The 16849-nt window shown below is 46.3% G+C and overlaps 1 protein-coding gene across 7 annotated transcripts in view; it reads right to left on the minus strand.

Moving 5' to 3' along the window:
* LOC139263147 (intelectin-1b-like) overlaps window positions 1-16849 on the minus strand; it is a 393914-nt gene that overhangs the window by 246334 nt on the left and 130731 nt on the right. For 4 of the 7 annotated variants that reach the window (XM_070878771.1, XM_070878766.1, XM_070878765.1 and 1 more), the window contains exon 2: window positions 5888-5996. The exons of the other annotated variants lie outside the window; for them this stretch is intronic. The gene's annotated coding sequence lies outside the window, so the exon portion shown is untranslated. The remainder of the gene's footprint in view (window positions 1-5887; window positions 5997-16849) is intronic. 7 annotated transcript variants of the gene reach the window in all.

Here is a 16849-nt window from a genome sequence, read left to right on the forward strand (position 1 = left end):
CTCATTTCAGGGTCAAATATGACGCCTAGGTTGCGAACAGTCTGGCTCAGCCTCAGATAGATGCTATGGAGAGGGATGGAATCAGTGATTAGGGAACGCAGTTTGTAGAGGGGACCAAAGACAATGGCTTCGGTCTTCCCAATATTTAATTGGAGAAAATTTCTGCTCATCCCATACTGGATGCCGGACATGCAGTCTGACAATTTACTGACCAAGGAGAGGTTGAGAGAAGTGATGGAGAGGGAGAGGTAGTTGTAGAGCTGGATGTCGTCAGCCTACATGTGGACACTGACTCCTTTGTGGATGATATCGTCAAAGGGCAGCATATAGATGAGAAATAGGAGGTGGCCAAGGATAGATCCTTGGGGGACACCAGAGGTAACGATGCAGGAGTGGGAAGAGAAGCCATTGCTGGAAAAGTTTCTGGCCACGATTAGATAGATAAGAATGGAACCAGGCGAGTGCAGTCCCACCTAGCTGGGCAATGGTGGAGAGGTGTTGGAGGAGGATGAAGTGGTCAACTCTGTCAAAGGCTGCAGACAGGTCCAGGAGAACGAGGAGGGATAGTTTACCTTTGTCACAGTTACAAAGAATGTCATTTATGACTTTGATGAGAGCTGTTTCAGTACTGTGGCAGGGGCACAAACCAGACTGAAGGGATTCAAACATTGAATTCAGGGAAAGATGGTCACGGATTTTGGAGGCGACAACACGTTCAAATACTTTGGACAGGAAAGGGAGGTTGGAGATGGGGCAATAACTAGCAAGCACAGTGGGGTCAAGAGTTGTTTTTTTGAGGAGAGGGGTGTTGGCAGCAGATTTGAGGGAGGGGAACAGGTCCTGAGGAGAGAGAACCGTTAACAATGTCGGCTAACATGGGAGCCAAAAAAGGAAGTTGGGTGGTCAGCAGTTTAGTGGGAATCGGGTCAAGGGAGCAGGAAGTGGGTCTCATGGACAATATGAACTTGGAGAAGTCAAGAGAGGAGTTCAAAGAGAAACTAGAGGAAGATGTGAGTTTAGGGCAGGTGGGAGAATAGTGAGCAGTTTTTGTGGACAAGTGCAGGACCCAATAATGGTTTTGTGTGTTTGAGCCAGATCTGGCGGTAAATGGCTGAACCAGTTGTCCACCACATCCGTTCAAGTCTGCACCCCTTGGACTTGAGGGAGTGAAGATGAGGGCTGGACCAGGGGGAACGGCCAGGGTGGTAGAGAGTAATGGTTTTAATAGGAATTAGGGCATCGAATGTGATGGTGAGGGTGTGGTTGAGCAGATCGGTGGCTGCAGAAATGTCATTGTGAAAGGAGGGCCAAACGTTGGTCAGTTTGGAGTTGATAAGTGCAGTTTGTAAGAGAGTTTGGAGATAGTTTTTTCCAGGAGCGGATGCAGAAGGAAGGAGGTTTGGATTGGGAAAGGGGGATGTGGGTCAAGAGCGATATAACAAAATGGTCAGAGATTGCCTTATCTTTATGATACAGTCATCAATGTACCAGAAAAAGAGGTGAGGGCGGGGGCACCTTTAAACACGGCTGGCGGTCTTCACCAAGCACTGATTACTGACACAAAAACCTAACGTAGGCTCCGTCAAGCGGTCACAAGACTTCTTTTGTTCCCGGAGTGGGTCCTCGGCGGTGTGCTCTCTGATGATGCACTTAAAGCGGCTTCGGCTGCTGTGGGATGGGAGTGGGTTGGGTGCGGGGGGGTGGAAAACGGGTCGGATATGCTCACCGCCGGAAGAACACGAGGGCAATTGCACAAACGTCAGCCATTCCGCACAAACTCGGCGGCCATTCCCCGCCACCCCGTGGCCGATGTTTTCCGATGGCCAGAGGCATTAACGAAAGGTGTGATTTCAGCCCCTTTGTGTTAATCTTAATATCGCAAGTTTCTTTCTGTATTTCCCTTTTACACCTCTTACTATCTTTGTTTGTTTTACTTTGCTGTTCTTTATATCTCTCCCGATCCCCCCCAGATCTACACTATTCTTTGCACTTTGTATGACTTCTTTTTGTTTTATGGTCACCTCTTATGTTGACCATGGTTGTTTTATTTGGTAAGTAGATTTCTTGCTGCATAGGGGTCTATACTGGTTTGAAGCTAAATTATTTTTGGACATCTCCCTCTGTTCATCTGTTGTTTTACCTGATAACGGTTTTGACCAGTTTGCTGACGTCAGTCTCTGCCTTATCATGTTAAAGTTAGCCTTACCAAAATCTATGTGTTATATTTCTGCTTTTCAATCCTAACATTGGGCCTGAGTTTGGTGGACGTACCATCGGCTGCACCGAGGTTCCTCGCCGGTCTCCCTGGTTTCTGGGCGCTCTCCCCTCCGAGCGAGTTTGGTGAGGTCCTCACGCCGGCGGGGAGAGAAGACTGCTGGGGAGTGTCCGCTGGTGTGCACCGGCATGCGACGCCCACAAGAGTCCTCCCGCCCACACGCTGCATCCCCAGTTTGGTCCGGGTGGTCCTCTGCTCCAGCAGGGGAAAAGGCCGTAGCATGGAGGCAGGTCTTACCTGAACGGTAAGTATGAAGATCTGCAAAATAAGGTTAGTCCATTTCTTTTCTTTATTTCTTTTGCAGGGACTAAGGTGGATGGGGTCCCCTGAAGGATTTATGATGGTTTTTATTACTGTTTTGAAAACGTTTTATTTTATCAGTTCCCCCTCCCTGTGCCCGACTCTATCCTCGGTGGTTCTTTGCCGAGGATCACATTTGCCGCTCAGAATGGGAGCGACTGCCCACTGCCGCCCAGAAACGATACGCAAGGCCCATTCTTGCCACCGGACGGTCTTGCCCACATTTTTTCATGAAACTTCCGCCCAAAGTACCGTCAGGATCTCAGCGCTCCTTTGGGCGGAACTTGGCTTTCACCAAACTCGGGCCCATTGAATTTGGTCATATTATGATCACTGGTAGATAACAGTTTAACAGTAAGGGAACATTTAAGTGTCAGCTGTGGCTCAGTGGGTAGCACAGTTGCCTCTGAGTCAGAAGGTTGTGGGTTCATAGTCCCACCCTAGGGACTGGAGCACATAAATCTAGGCTGACACTCCAGTGCAGTGCTAAGGGAGTGCTGCATTGTCGGTGGTGCTGTCTTTTGGATGAGACTTTAAACCGAGGCCCCATCAGCTCTCTCATGTGGATGTAAAAGATCTCATGGCACTATTTAGAAGAAGAGCAGGAAAGGTAATCTCAGTACCCTGGCCAATATTTATCCCTCAATAAACAGAATAAAAACAGATTATCTGGTCATTATCACATTGCTGTTTGTGGGAGCTTGCTGTGCGAAAATTGGCTGCCGTAATTCCCACATTACAATAGCGACTACATTCCAAAACTACTTCACTGGCTGTAAAGCGCTTTCAGGTGGTCGTAAAAGGCACTTTTTAAATTAAATTCTTTCTTTCTTTCTATTAACTAATTCTGGCTCTTTACTCATTACTAAATCTAGTGTGGCCTGCCCTCTTTTGGTTCTGGAACATATTGTTCCAGAAAAGTATCTTTAATACACTGAAGAAATTCACTACCTTTCTGGCATGAGCTACTCTGCTCTTCCTCATCGATATAAAAATTAAAGGCCCAGAAATAGCGGTCGGAGGCTTCCCACGGGCAGATGCCCCGACCTGAAAAATTTCTATGAATTTAACTTGTTGTTCCAGAGGTTTGGAGACTTCTGGATCTGGGCCTCTATGCAAAGGCCTGCGTCGAGGCCCACGTATTCCATGGACTTAACCGCTTTGTACACATCCCTAGGATCATGTGGGCCGGCCCAACCAATCAAAGTTGGGGATCCCCATTCATACTTATGGTGAGTTCCGTATATACAAAACTCAACCTGTGGATGAATGAGAATACCCCAGAAACACACAAGTACTTAAAATAGATTTTTTTTTAAATCACATTTAAAATTAATCAAAATGGAATTTAATTAATTGTGTAAAACATTCATTTAATTTTTTGAAAAATAAATATACATAATTTAAAGGATCTAAAAATAAACTTACCTTATTTAATAAAATTTAAAATGTTCAAATTATTGATTAAAATGTATTTTTCTGTCCTTTAAATGTCTTACGCTGACAAAAGCAGGCCTTGCGCCTTACGCCTGCTTTTATCAGTTGGAAGAATTTCAAGGGCATTCGCTGGGCAGAAAGTGCTCGCAGAGGCCCTTTTCTTCCGGATGTGTATGATCTGTCAGAAGGATTTTTGCCAGATCACAAGTTGCGGGTTTAGGCGCATGTGCTTCGCATGCCTAACCCCGGAACATGCTGGGCCCCTATGTACGTGGCATGTGAAACTCACCGCAGCTTTGGGATTTGGCGCAGGCACAGGTGGAAATCGTGAAGTTGCGGTCTGTCATTGACAGCTCTGAAACAGGCCCCTACCCCCACAAAGCCAGCAATCTGTATAATCACATAAAATCAGGGAAACTTCTTCTTTCAGAGGGTTGTAAATCTGTGGAATTCGCTGCCTCATCGAGCTGTGGAAGCTGGGTCATTGTATAAATTTAAGATAGAGATTGAGAGCTTCTTAACCAATAAGGGAATAAAGGGTAGGGAAGTGGATCTGAATCCTTGATCAGATCAATCATGATCATATTAAATTGTGGAGCAGGCTCGAGGGGCCATATGGCCTACTCCTGCTCCTATTTCTTACGTTCTTATGCTATTTAAAGGAATCATGAAATACTTACAGGTTAGTTGCTGGATTATTTCTTCTGGCTGCTGTTGTTTTTGGAGCTTTCCTATACTTGCCTAAAGTTTCCAAAGATTGATTCCTCCACAGGGAGTGATCTGGCAGGTCTTGAAGTCCTTTTTTTGTCATTTATAATATTGTGCTGAAAGAAGTTGCTTCCAGACATGGGTGGTCTGGTAGAGCTGCCTCTGGGAATTCAACATGACTGGGAGAATGAAGAGAGGCCACGCAAAGGAGAGAGGAGGCGAAAAACGAGCAGGATGAGGATGAGGAGGAGCAGGAGGAGGATGAGGGTGAGAAGGAGGAGGAGAAAGGCGAGAGAGAGGAGGAGGAATATGGCACCCAGCAAGAGATCATATCTGCAGAGATTTCCAGCATTTTCTATTTTTATTATGAATAATGGCCAATTGGGTACCAGGGGACTGTTGGTACCTGTAATACTGTACCCCAGCAAGAGCTAGCCCGCTCAACAGAGAAGGAGTGGGAAGTGATAAAAGATAATGGCAGAAGGGGGAATAAGATGGGATGGTGCATCAATTGATGGGCAATGGCATGAAGTGCTGGAGGACAGGTTTACGCTCCAAAAGGGATGGGGTTCCCAAACTCCACCATTCCATCAGGAGACGTAGGCTCAGCTTCTCCCTACGAGAGAAAACAGGGTCATTCCCTACGCTTCCCAGTATGCCAGGCGGAGCATGGCAACCTGACTTGGTTACCATCACAACCAGAGAATCTTAGGAATCGAAAAAAAAGGAAAAATTAATTAAAATAAAAACATAATTATAAATTGTTTGGGGAAAATAATTTTTTAATATACAGGGTAGAGATAGCATGGAATTTACAGCACTTAAACAGGTCATTTGGCCCAATTGGTTCATGCTCTATATGAGTCTCCTCCCACCCTACTTCATCTAACCCTATCAGCACAGCCTTCTATTCCTTTCTCCCACATGTGCATATCTAGCTTCCCCTTAAATGCATCAATGCTATTCGCCTCAACAACTCCATCTGGTAACAAGCCCAACATTCGAAGCACTCTCTGGCTAAAGAATTTTCTCCTGAATTCATTCTTGGATTTCTTTGTGACTATTTTATATTTATGTCCTCTAATTTTGGAATTCAATAATAGTGTTTCATGAAGCAAAATAAAGGTCCAGGCCAACGTGGAATAAAACATCTTTTGTACACCTTACCTTCGATGCCAGAGCTGTATTTCTGGTCTATGTCTGCTTCTTCTGATATCTGTTTGACGAGATCATTGACTTGTTCCATTTGTGTCCGGTTATCAGGCGTCTGATAATTCTAATACAGAGAAACAGGCTTCAGCTCAACTTGTAACAGGACTTTGCAGATAACTAAGCAACTGAACTTGGGATGTAGTGGGCTCCACCTTCACTTCTGGGAACTAAGTCCAAATCCAGTCCAGACTGCTGGGATGAAAGTCTCCTTATGACCTATGGCTGCAAGGGTTCTATGAAAATGAAGAGACTTTCTCAATCGAGGTCTTGGCGTGAAACTTGTTTATGTATCGATGCTTGGGGTCACCAGAGACCAGAGGGCGCCACTGTCGGAGGTCATCGGGCTGTAAGTGCGTTTGCGCGGTCACTGGTATATAAGCACGGGTACGACGTGACGTGTACTTTGGGCGCGAATAATGATGGATCAGGTTTACACCTGAGGCAGTTTACACTAAGAAGAACCTTAAATCATTAAATTTAGCGACGAGGTAAATTAAGAAACTTCGCATGTACAATGGGCACTATTGGAATTCTGGAGAAAATCGTGGAGGGTGAGGATTGGGCAGATTTTATCGACTTCCTGGATCAGTATTTTGTGGCCAACAAAATGGAGGGGGAGGCTGATGCAGTGCGGCACAGAAAATTTTGTGGTCAGAAAATTTACGGCCTCATGTAAAACCTTCTCTTGCCTTTATGTCCAACGGACAAAGAGCTCGAGGATTTGTGTGTTTTGGTGTGTGACCATCTTAAGGCGAAAAAGGGGATCACATCTCATGCTATCGCTTCTATACACATGTTCGTGCTGAGGGCAAGGATGTGTTGAGATTCGTCGCCAACCTACAACGTCTTGCTGAGCCGTGTAAGTTCAGGAACATGTCGGAAGATATGTTTTGAGATTTCTTCATGATAGGCATCAACCATGATGTGATTCTTCGGAAGTTATTGACCGAAGAGAAGGTGGACTTGAGAAGGGCCAATGCGACTGCCCAGGCATGCATGACAATTGATGATAATTTGCATTTAGGGTCATCGAAGAGTCAGAGCTCCATGGCAGGTACTGTAAACATGATTGTGTCATCTTCTGGCAGAGCTGTTTATGGCAGGGCCTACTCGACTGTTTATGTGAAACCTGTAGCTGCTCAAAGTCTGCCAATTGGTACGAATCTGATTTCATCCTGTTGGCATTGTGGGAGCAATCATCGGCCTCATCAGTGTCGGTTTAAACAATACTCCTGTAATGGCTGTTCAAAAATGGGGCATCTTCTGAGAACGTGCCCACAACTGAGCAAGCGTGCTGCTGCTCATCACATTGTTGATGATGACCAGTCCAGTGCTGGCCTGGATACACAACCCGAGGAGGAAGTGTATGGGCTGTATTCATTCTTGGCAAAGAGCCAGACGATACTTATTAATGTGAAGTTGAATGGCGTGCCTGTATCAATGGAGATTGTCACGAGTGCGAGTCAGTCGATAATGAGCCAAAGGACATTCGACAAGCTGTGGGACACTGAGGCTGTGAAGCCTTAGTTGAGTCCAGTCAATGCCAAGTTGAGTACTTACACTAAGGAACTCATACCGGTGATTGGTAGTGCAGTAGTCAAGGTGTCATATGATGTTGTGGTTCAAGATCTACCATTATAGATCATTCCAGGTAATCGTCCAATGCTAAACTGGAATGTTGTCAAAGCGTTATCCTCGGTGGATGACACTTTGTGTGCTCAAGTGTTAAAGAAGTTTCCTTCTTTGTTTGAACTGGGCATTGGTAATTTTACTGGAGCCAAGGTGCAGATTCACCTGGATTCTGATGCATTGTCTGTCTATCATACAGCTTGGTCGGTTCCTTACATGATGAGGGAGAAGGTTGTAATTAAGGTTGACAGACTCCAACATGAAGGGGTCATATCACCGGTCGACTTTAACGAGTGGGCCAGTCCTACTTTTCCTGTGTTGAAGAGTGATGGCACTGTCAGGATTTGTGGAGACTACAAAGTTACGATTAATCGATTTTCGAAACAGGATCAGTATCCGCTACCGAAGGCTGATGACTAGTTCGCCATGCTAGCTGGTGGAAAGTCGTTCACTAAGCTAGATCTGACATCAGCCTATATGACACAGGAGCTTGTTGGCACTTCAAAGAAGCTCACCTGCATCAACACCCATAAAGGACTGTTTGTCTACAACAGGTGACCTTTTGGAATTAGTTCGGCTGCAGCCATATTTCAGAGGAATATGGAGCGTCTACTGAAGTTCGTTCCTAGAACTGTCGTGTTTCAAGATTACATTCTGGTCACAGGTCACGACACTGCTGAACATCTGAACAATCTTGAGGAAGTCCTACATCGTCTGGGCAAAGTGGGACTCAGACTGAAACATTCGAAGTGTGTCTTCATGGCTCCTGAAGTTGAATTCCTGGGAAGGAAGATTGCCGCTGATGGCATGAGGCCGACTGATTCAAAAACCAAGGCCATTAAAAATGCACCCAGGCCTCAGAATGTGACAGAGCTGCATTCATTCCTTGGGCTATTCAACTACTTTGGTAATTTTTTACCCAGATTGAGCACTTTATTAGAGCCACTGCATGTACTACTCAGAAAAGGTGACAACTGGGTCTGGGGTGTGTCTCAAGATAGAGCCTTTGAGAAAGCTAAGAATCTGCTCTGTTCAAACAAGTTGCTTGTTCATTATGATTCGCGTAAGCGTCTTGTATTGACCTGTGATGCTTCATCATGTGGGGTTGGCTGTGTACTCCAACAAGCAGATGAGTCAGGTAAGCTGCAACCTGTTGTGTATGCTTCGAGAAGTTTGTCAAAAGCGGAAAGAGCCGACAACATGGTGGAAAAAGAAGCTTTGGCCTGTGTGTATGGGGTAAAAAAGATGCATCAGTACCTGTTTGGTCTTCGTTTTGAACTTGAAACAGATCACAAGCCACTCATTTCACTGTTTTCGGAAAACAAAGGTATTAATACCAATGCATCATCTGGTGTCCAGAGATGGGCGCTGACATTGTATGCCTATGATTATGTTATTCGTCATAGACCTGGTACTGAGAATTGTGCCGATGCATTGAGTCATCGGCCTTTGCCTACACCTGCTATGAAGACACCTCAACCTGCAGATCTACTGTTAGTAATGGATGCTTTTGAGAGTGACGGAACTCCTGTCACTGCTCAACAAGTTAGGATCTGGACCAGCCATGACCCTATTTTATCGATTTTGAAACGTTGTGTCCTCAGTGGTGATTGGTCTGCAATACCTATGGAGATGTGTGATGAGACCAAACCTTACAACCATCGCAAAGATGAACTGTCCATTCAGTCAGATTGTTTACTGTGAGGTAATCGTGTCAACATGCCGAAGAAAGGTAGAGAAAAATTTTTTCGTGAACAACATAGCACTCATCCCGGTATTGTCATGATGAAAGCCATTGCTAGGTCTCATGTATGGTGGCCTGGAATTGACTCTGATCTGGAATCATGTGTGTACCAGTGCAATACTTGCATGCAGCTAAGTAAAGTACCAGCGGAATCTCCGCTGAGTCTTTGGTCGTGACCATCTAAACCATGGTCAAGGATCCACATCGATTTTGCGGGCCCATTCCTGAGAAAGATGTTTTTTGCTGTGGTGGATGCATATTTAAAGTGGATAGAGCGACAACGGATCTTGCTTCACAAGTCTTGATTTTCAGGAGTTCAAGCAAAGTATGAAACGTGTAACTCAGGGTTCACTGCAGACTCGTTTGTCATGTATATTGCTCAGTTACAGGACAAGACCTCATACGCTTACTGGGATTTCCCCTGCTGAACTACTGATGAGGAGAAATCTCAAGACCAAGCTTTCTCTTGGTCATCTTGATTTGAATGATGGTGTTGTAAATGGATGTCAAAGTCAGCAATGGTATCATGATCGTGTTGCTGTGTCATGTGACATTTCTGTCAACGATCTGGTTTATGAACTGAACTATGGTTAAGGTCCAAAGTGGATCGCTGGTACTGTTACAGCCAAGGAGGGTAACAGAGTGTTTATTGTCGTGCTCAAGAATGGGCAAACATGCAGGAAACATGTTGATCAGGTAAAACTGTGGCACACAGATGAACTGGAACCGTTTGAGGAAGATGCAGTCAGTGACCAACAAACCAATGTTCATTCATCAGAGGACTCTGCTGTCATTACTGAACCTGGACCTTCAGTCTCTGATGTGGTCATTACCACTCCCATCAGATCGCTTACTCAGCCTTCAGTCACAACTGACTCAGAACGCTCGCCTAGAACTGAAGTTGAACTGAGACAATCAACTCGTGAGCGGAATGTCCCAGACCGTCTTAATTTGTAAAAAGACTGATATTCAGATCTTGAAAGGAGGATGTTGTTATGTATTGATGCTTGGGGTCACCAGACACCAGAATGCGCTACTATCAGAGGTCATCGGGCTGTACGCGCGTGTGCGCGGTCTCTAGTATATAAGCACAGGTACGATGTGATGTGTGTACTTTGGGCGCGAATAAAGATGGATCAAGTTTACACCTGAGGCAGTTTACAGTAACAAGACCCTTGAGTCATTACAAAACTGCACCTAACTCAGCCTTAATTTGAAAATCTAAGAGAGGCCATAGGATGGCTGGTGTGGGAAATGGGTAACTATCACAATGGAGCAGGAGAGGACTGCTCAGCTTGCAGTTACTGTTGGTGCACAACAGAGGGATCTTTCCTCTGCTTCTAACACTAGCTAAACCTGACCTACGAGTGTAATGCTTCGGTGCAAAAAATAATATACCTTTGACAACAGAAATAAACAGCTGAACCTCATACGAAGTGGCGTAACAAAGGTTCTCTTTGAAAGCTTCATCACAGGAAGCAATGTCATACTTGTAAAAAGCCAGGTTTAGGAGGGCTCGCCACAAATGAGAAGTCCTGATACAGACAGGTACCTGACCTTGGGCTCAATTCTCATCACAACCGGTATTTACAAAGGACAAACTTCTCACCTTCAACTTTCATCTAAATTAATAAGGCATTTGTTGGATTTCCCCTTGATAATGTTCCTCAGGATTGGAGATATACATGTAAGCAAATAGAATGCAGCGGCTTTGGGTAACGAAATAACATGGGACTCTGTGGTTCTTTAATGGGCGAAGGGCCATGCTTGGGGAAATTCACTTTGCTGTATTAATTTTTACAACACTGAAGCAAAAACATGGACACATTCAAAGCTGCTCATATGACCCAGTGCCCAAGAACACTGAGCACTCGGCACAGGTAACACCAGAAGGTTGTAGGGTTAATTCTCAGTCTGCACTGAGCTAAGCTGACGTCAGCCAGGGTCAGGCTCGGCCTCAGTCAATAACTTGCCAACCACTAGACTTAAACCTGCTCGTTTAGTGAGGTACTGGAAGGCCGCTAGGCACCATGTGGGGTTGTGTCCACCTTGCATGGCACTTCCTGCCATCCTGGTGTGCATGACATCAGATCCAGATTACAGACAGCAGCGGAGCTTCGTTAGAAGGACAAAATGTTAAGGGAAGTGTTCTTCACTCAGTTCTCAATTGTTTGACATTTGTTTTCTGGCAAAAATTGGACACTTCTGAGCTCAGCTGAGGAGGAGAAAGCGTTTAATTAAGAGGGGGAAAAGAGAGTACAAGAGGAAGCTTGCCAGGAACATAAAAATCGACTGCAAAAGCTTCTATAGATATGTGAAGAGAAAAAGATTAGTGAAGGCAAATGTAGGTCCCTTGCAGTCAGATTCAGGTGAATTTATTCATAATGGGGAACAAAGAAATGACAGACCAATTGAACAAATACTTTGGTTCTGTCTTCACGAAGGAAGACACAAATAACCTTCCGGAAGTACTCGGGGACCGAGGGTCTTGTGAGAAGGAGGAACTGAAGGATATCCTTATTAGCAGGAAATTGTGTTCGGGAAATTGATGGAATTGGAGGCCACTAAATCCCCGGGGTCTGATGGACTGCATCCCAGAGCACTTCAGGAAGTGGCCCTCGAAATAGTGGATGCATTGGTGATCATTTTCCAACAGTCTATCGACTCGGGATCACTTCCTATGGACTGGAGGGTCGCTAATGTAACACCACTTTTTAAAAAAGGAGGGAGAGAGAAAACGGGGAAGTATAGACCGGTTAGCCTGACATCAGTAGTGGGGAAAATGTTGGAATCAATTATTAAGGATGAAATTGCAGCACATTTGGAAAGCAGTGACAGGATCGGTCCAAGTCAGTATCAATTTATGAAAGGGAAATCATGCTTGACAAATCTTTGGAATTTTTTGAGGATGTAACTAGTAGCATGGATAAGGGAGAACCAGTGGATGTGGTGTATTTGGACTTTCAAAAGGCTTTTGACAAGGTCCCACACAAGAGATTGGTGTGCAAAATCAAAGCGCATGGTATTGAGGGTAATGTACTGACGTGGATAGAGAACTGGTTGGCAGACAGGAAGCAGAGAAACAGGATAAATGGGTCTTTTTCAGAATGGCAAGCAGTGACTAGTGGAGTGCCGTGGGGCTCAGTGCTGGGACCCCAGCTCTTTACTTTATACATTAATGATTTAGATGAAGGAATTGAGTGCATTATCTCCAAGTTTGCAGATGACACTAAACTGGGTGGCAGTGTGAGATGTGAGGAGGACGCTAAGAGGCTACAGGTTGACTTGGATAGGTTAGGTGAGTGGGCAAATGCATGGCAGATGCAGTATAATGTGGATAAATGTGGATAAATTTGGGGGCAAAAACACGAAGGCAGAATATTATCTGAATGGCGGCAGACTAGGAAAAGGGGAGGTGCAACGAGACCTGGGTATAATGGTTCATCAGTCATTGAAAGTTGGCATGCAGGTGCAGCAGGCGGTGAAGAAGGCAAATAGTATGTTGGCCTTCATAACAAGGGGATTTGAGTAGAGGAGCAGGGAGGTCTTCCTGCAGTTGTTCAGGGCCTTGGTGAGGCCTCACCTGGAATATTGTGTTCAGTTTTGGTCTCCTAATCTGAGAAAGGACATTCTTGCTATTGAGGGAGTGCAGCGAAGGTTCACCAGACCGATTCCCGGCATGGCTGGTCTGACATATGAGGAGAGACTGGATCAACTCGGTCTTTTTCCACTGGAGTTTAGAAGGATGAGAGGGGATCTCATAGAAACATATAAGATTCTGACGGGACTGGACAGGTTAGATGCGGGAAAAATGTTCCCGATGTTGGGGAAGTCCAGAACCAGGGTACACAGTCATATGATAAGGGGTAGGCCATTTAGGACTCAGATGAGGAGAATCTTCTTCACTCAGAGAGTTGTTAACCTGGGGAATTCCCTACTGCAGAGACTTGTTGATGCCAGTTCATTGGATATATTCAAGAGGGAGTTAGATATGGCTCTTACGGGTAAAGGGATCAAGGAGTATGGAGAGAAAGCAGGAAAGGAGTACTGAGGGAATGATTAGCCATGATCTTATTGAATGGTGGTGCAGGCTCGAAGGGCCAAATGGCCTAATCCAGCACCTATTTTCTTTGTTTCCATTTTCTCTGGAATTCATAATGAGATCCTCCTTGCCTATGTAATTAGTTACTTTGCAAAGTGTAATTCGAGCCATTCTGACTGCAGACACCAGACAGACAAAGCTCATTTGGAACAGACAGGGCTCAGTCTCATGGGTTAAGACTTTCTCCCATCCGCAAACAAGTTCTTGCCCCTACTACCCAAGTTCCTGACCTCCTCCCCCTACCACCCAAGTTCATGACCTCCTCCCTCATGCTGCCCAGATTCGTGACCGACTCCCCCCGCCCCTCCCCCCCACCCCAAACGGGAGCCTGACCTCCACCTTCTCTCCACCTCCTCAGCCCCCGATTCCTCCTCTCTCTCCCTATAATCCCGCCCGCATGCCATCTCTCTCCCCCACTCTCTTCTCGATCCCCACTCTCTCCCTCTGATCCCCTTCTCTCTCCCCCTCTGATTTCCCTCTCTCTCTCTCTTCCTCCAATCCCTTCTCTCAATGCGATCCCCTCTCTCTCCCTCTAATCCCCCCTCTCTCACTCCTCTCTCCACATCTCTCTCTCTCTCCTATCCATTCTCTCCCACTACTCTCTCCCTTTGATTCCCCCTCCCGTTCCCCGATCTCCCTCTCCCTCCAATCCTGTCTCTCAATCCGATCCCCTCTCTCTCTCCCTCCGATCCCTCCTCTCTCCCCTTCTCTCTCTCCCCCTCTCTCTCCCTCGGATCTCCTCTCCCTCTCTCTCTCCATCCGATCCCCCTCTCTCCCCCTCTCTCTTCCTCCAATCCCTTCTCTCAATCCGACCCCCTCTCTCCCCCTCTGATCCCTTCTCACTCCACCTCTCTCTCTCTCCCATCCCCCTCACTCTCTCTCCCTCTGATCCCTCGCTCTCTCCCCCTCTCTCTCCCTCTGATCCCCTCTCCCTCCCCCCCTCTCTCACCCTCCCATCCTCTTCGCTCTCTCCATCGGATTCCCTCTCTTTCCCTCTTCAAGGCTCACAATCTCAGAATAAGGGGTCAGCCATTTCAGACTTCGATAAGAAGTTTCTTCACTCAGAGGGTGGTGAATCTTTGGAATTATCTACCCCGGAGGGCTATGGAGGCTCAGTCATTGAGTACATTCCTGACCTTCTCTCCCTGAGTTCAATGAACTTCACCCCCCATGTTCCTGAACTTCTCATGTCGAGTTCCTGACCACCTTCTCCCACTTCCCCCACCCCAGGTTCCTGACCTTCTCCCCTTGGGTTTCTGATTTCCCCCTCCCACCCCTCACCCCCGAGTTCCTGACCTTCTTCCCCCAACTTCCTGACCTTCTTCCCTCCTGAAATTCCTGACCAACACACCGCCGCCCCCCCGCCCCCCGCCCCCAGAGATCCTGACCTTCTACTCCCCGGCAAGCTTCTCTCCCCCCTCCCATCTCAGAACTCCTCACCTTCCCCACTCTGAGCTCCTCACCTTCCCATCGCAGAGCTCCTCTCCTCTCCTGCTCCAAGTTCCTCGCCTCCCTCTCCTCTCCCGCTCTGAACTCCTCTCCTCTCCCACTCTGAGCGCCTCTCCTCCCTCTCCGATCTCCTCTCCCCCCCTGGGGTCCCCCACTTTGATCCCCTCTCCGAACTTCCCTGCACTTTGATGCCCTCTATTTTGCAATTAATTCCATTTTAGCAGTTCACTCTCTGTCTTTGATTTGAGCCCTCTCAAATACATTTCAAAAACTATTTCAAGAATCATCGGCTGTCTGCAAAGTTTGGGGTGTGGGGGTAATGGTTGAGTGATGCTCAAACAACCACTGATTTGTTCACATGTATCACAGGTTTTTTTCCCGATTGTGGTTGCAGTTATTCAAATCCAGGAAGTCCTGGTTTAAGTTAGAGCTCGCCCTAGTGAACTACTGCTCCACCTAGTGGACTACTGTCGTAATGCAACTGCTGATGTAAATATAATAAAAGGATCACGTGGCAAGGTCACATGACAAGTTCCTGTAGTGCCATCTTGTGTGTGTGTGTGTGTGTGTTTGTGATAGCCTAACAAATATATCACATTGGTGACATAGGATAGCATAATCGGATTCCTAGCTGAAATTTTTGTTAGTGGATAATTCTGCCAACTGACAGAGAGACTTTGAGGGCTTCTTTGTTTTGCAGAATTGCTAAAAATCCACGGTAAATTTCAAGCAGACCTGGCTGAACTTCGAGTCCAGGTGGCCGCGCCTATGGGAATAACAGGGTGCTTGGGTGAGTTCCATTATGACCGAGAGACTTTCGGAGGGAAGTGGAGTGGCTAGAAATATTTTTTCACTGCGAATGGTATCGTTGAGGTCATCGATGACGAAAACCGTAACCGCGTGTGGTTCGAAAGAAAATGGGCTTTTTTCTTGACTGAAGCAGGCCTCGAGGTATATGAAACCCTGAAAAATTTGCTTGTTCCCATCAAGCCCAAGGACACACCACTGATGGAGATTCTAAGCAAGGTAAAATACCACTACAGTCCTGAGCCTCTACAAATTGCTGACAGTTATTATTTTGGAAACAAAATCAATTAACTGACGAGTGTACCAGTGAGTATATTGTAGCTTGAAAAAAGCTATCCATTCACTGTCATTTCAGAAACTTTCAGGACTGAGCATTGTGTTCCCGCTTTGTTTGTGGGAGGAAAAATGAAGCAATCAGAAGGAAGTTATTGATAACCCCTAACTTGACTTTTGATTTCGCTTGCCAGCCGACGATGTCGATTTATATGGCCGACCAATACTCCTGAGAATTTTGTGCCATTTCCAATCATCAGCCAATCCAGGTTAATCACCTTCAGGTTAAAGGTAAAAGGCAGCTGGGCCCCAAGGCCTCAGCAAATGGCCACGGTAACAGTGAATTGAAGTCATGCTATCATTGCCTGGGACACCACCACCATCATCATCAGAGGCGGTCACTCGAATGAGGAAGACTTGCTTCCACATGAGTTCACAGATGTTTCAATGAAGGACCTGATATTCAAGACCTGAACTCCAATTGAAGGGGTGGAAGATGCTTGTGCGTGGATTTTTATAATGTGTGGTGACTGTTGCACATCAGCCACCATACGGGTTTGACAGAGCTAGGCCTTTATCCAGTGGCAAGGGTTAACCAGGATGATTAGAGACTTGCGATGCTGCACGGACCTAGTGCACACTTATATCACAGTGTGGGCTGACCCGTGCTGCCCCTGGACCCTCAGCTCTTCTGGGCCCCTTAACATCATTTGCCACACATCCACCACGATCTCTCGCCGCACCTCTGCCATGACCTTCCCGCTCCTCTGCTTTCCCAAGACCCCACCGATCTCCAGCCCATGCTCCAAACAGCAACCTGGGTCCTGATGACGTCATCCATTTGTGTCAGCTCGCGCTGGAAGTTGTAGTGGTATGCTCCAGCTCTTTTATGGCCCGGCCTGCGGACAGGTTC

Source organism: Pristiophorus japonicus, chromosome 4 (assembly GCF_044704955.1).
Source record: "Pristiophorus japonicus isolate sPriJap1 chromosome 4, sPriJap1.hap1, whole genome shotgun sequence".
Lineage (NCBI taxonomy): Eukaryota > Metazoa > Chordata > Chondrichthyes > Pristiophoridae > Pristiophorus > Pristiophorus japonicus.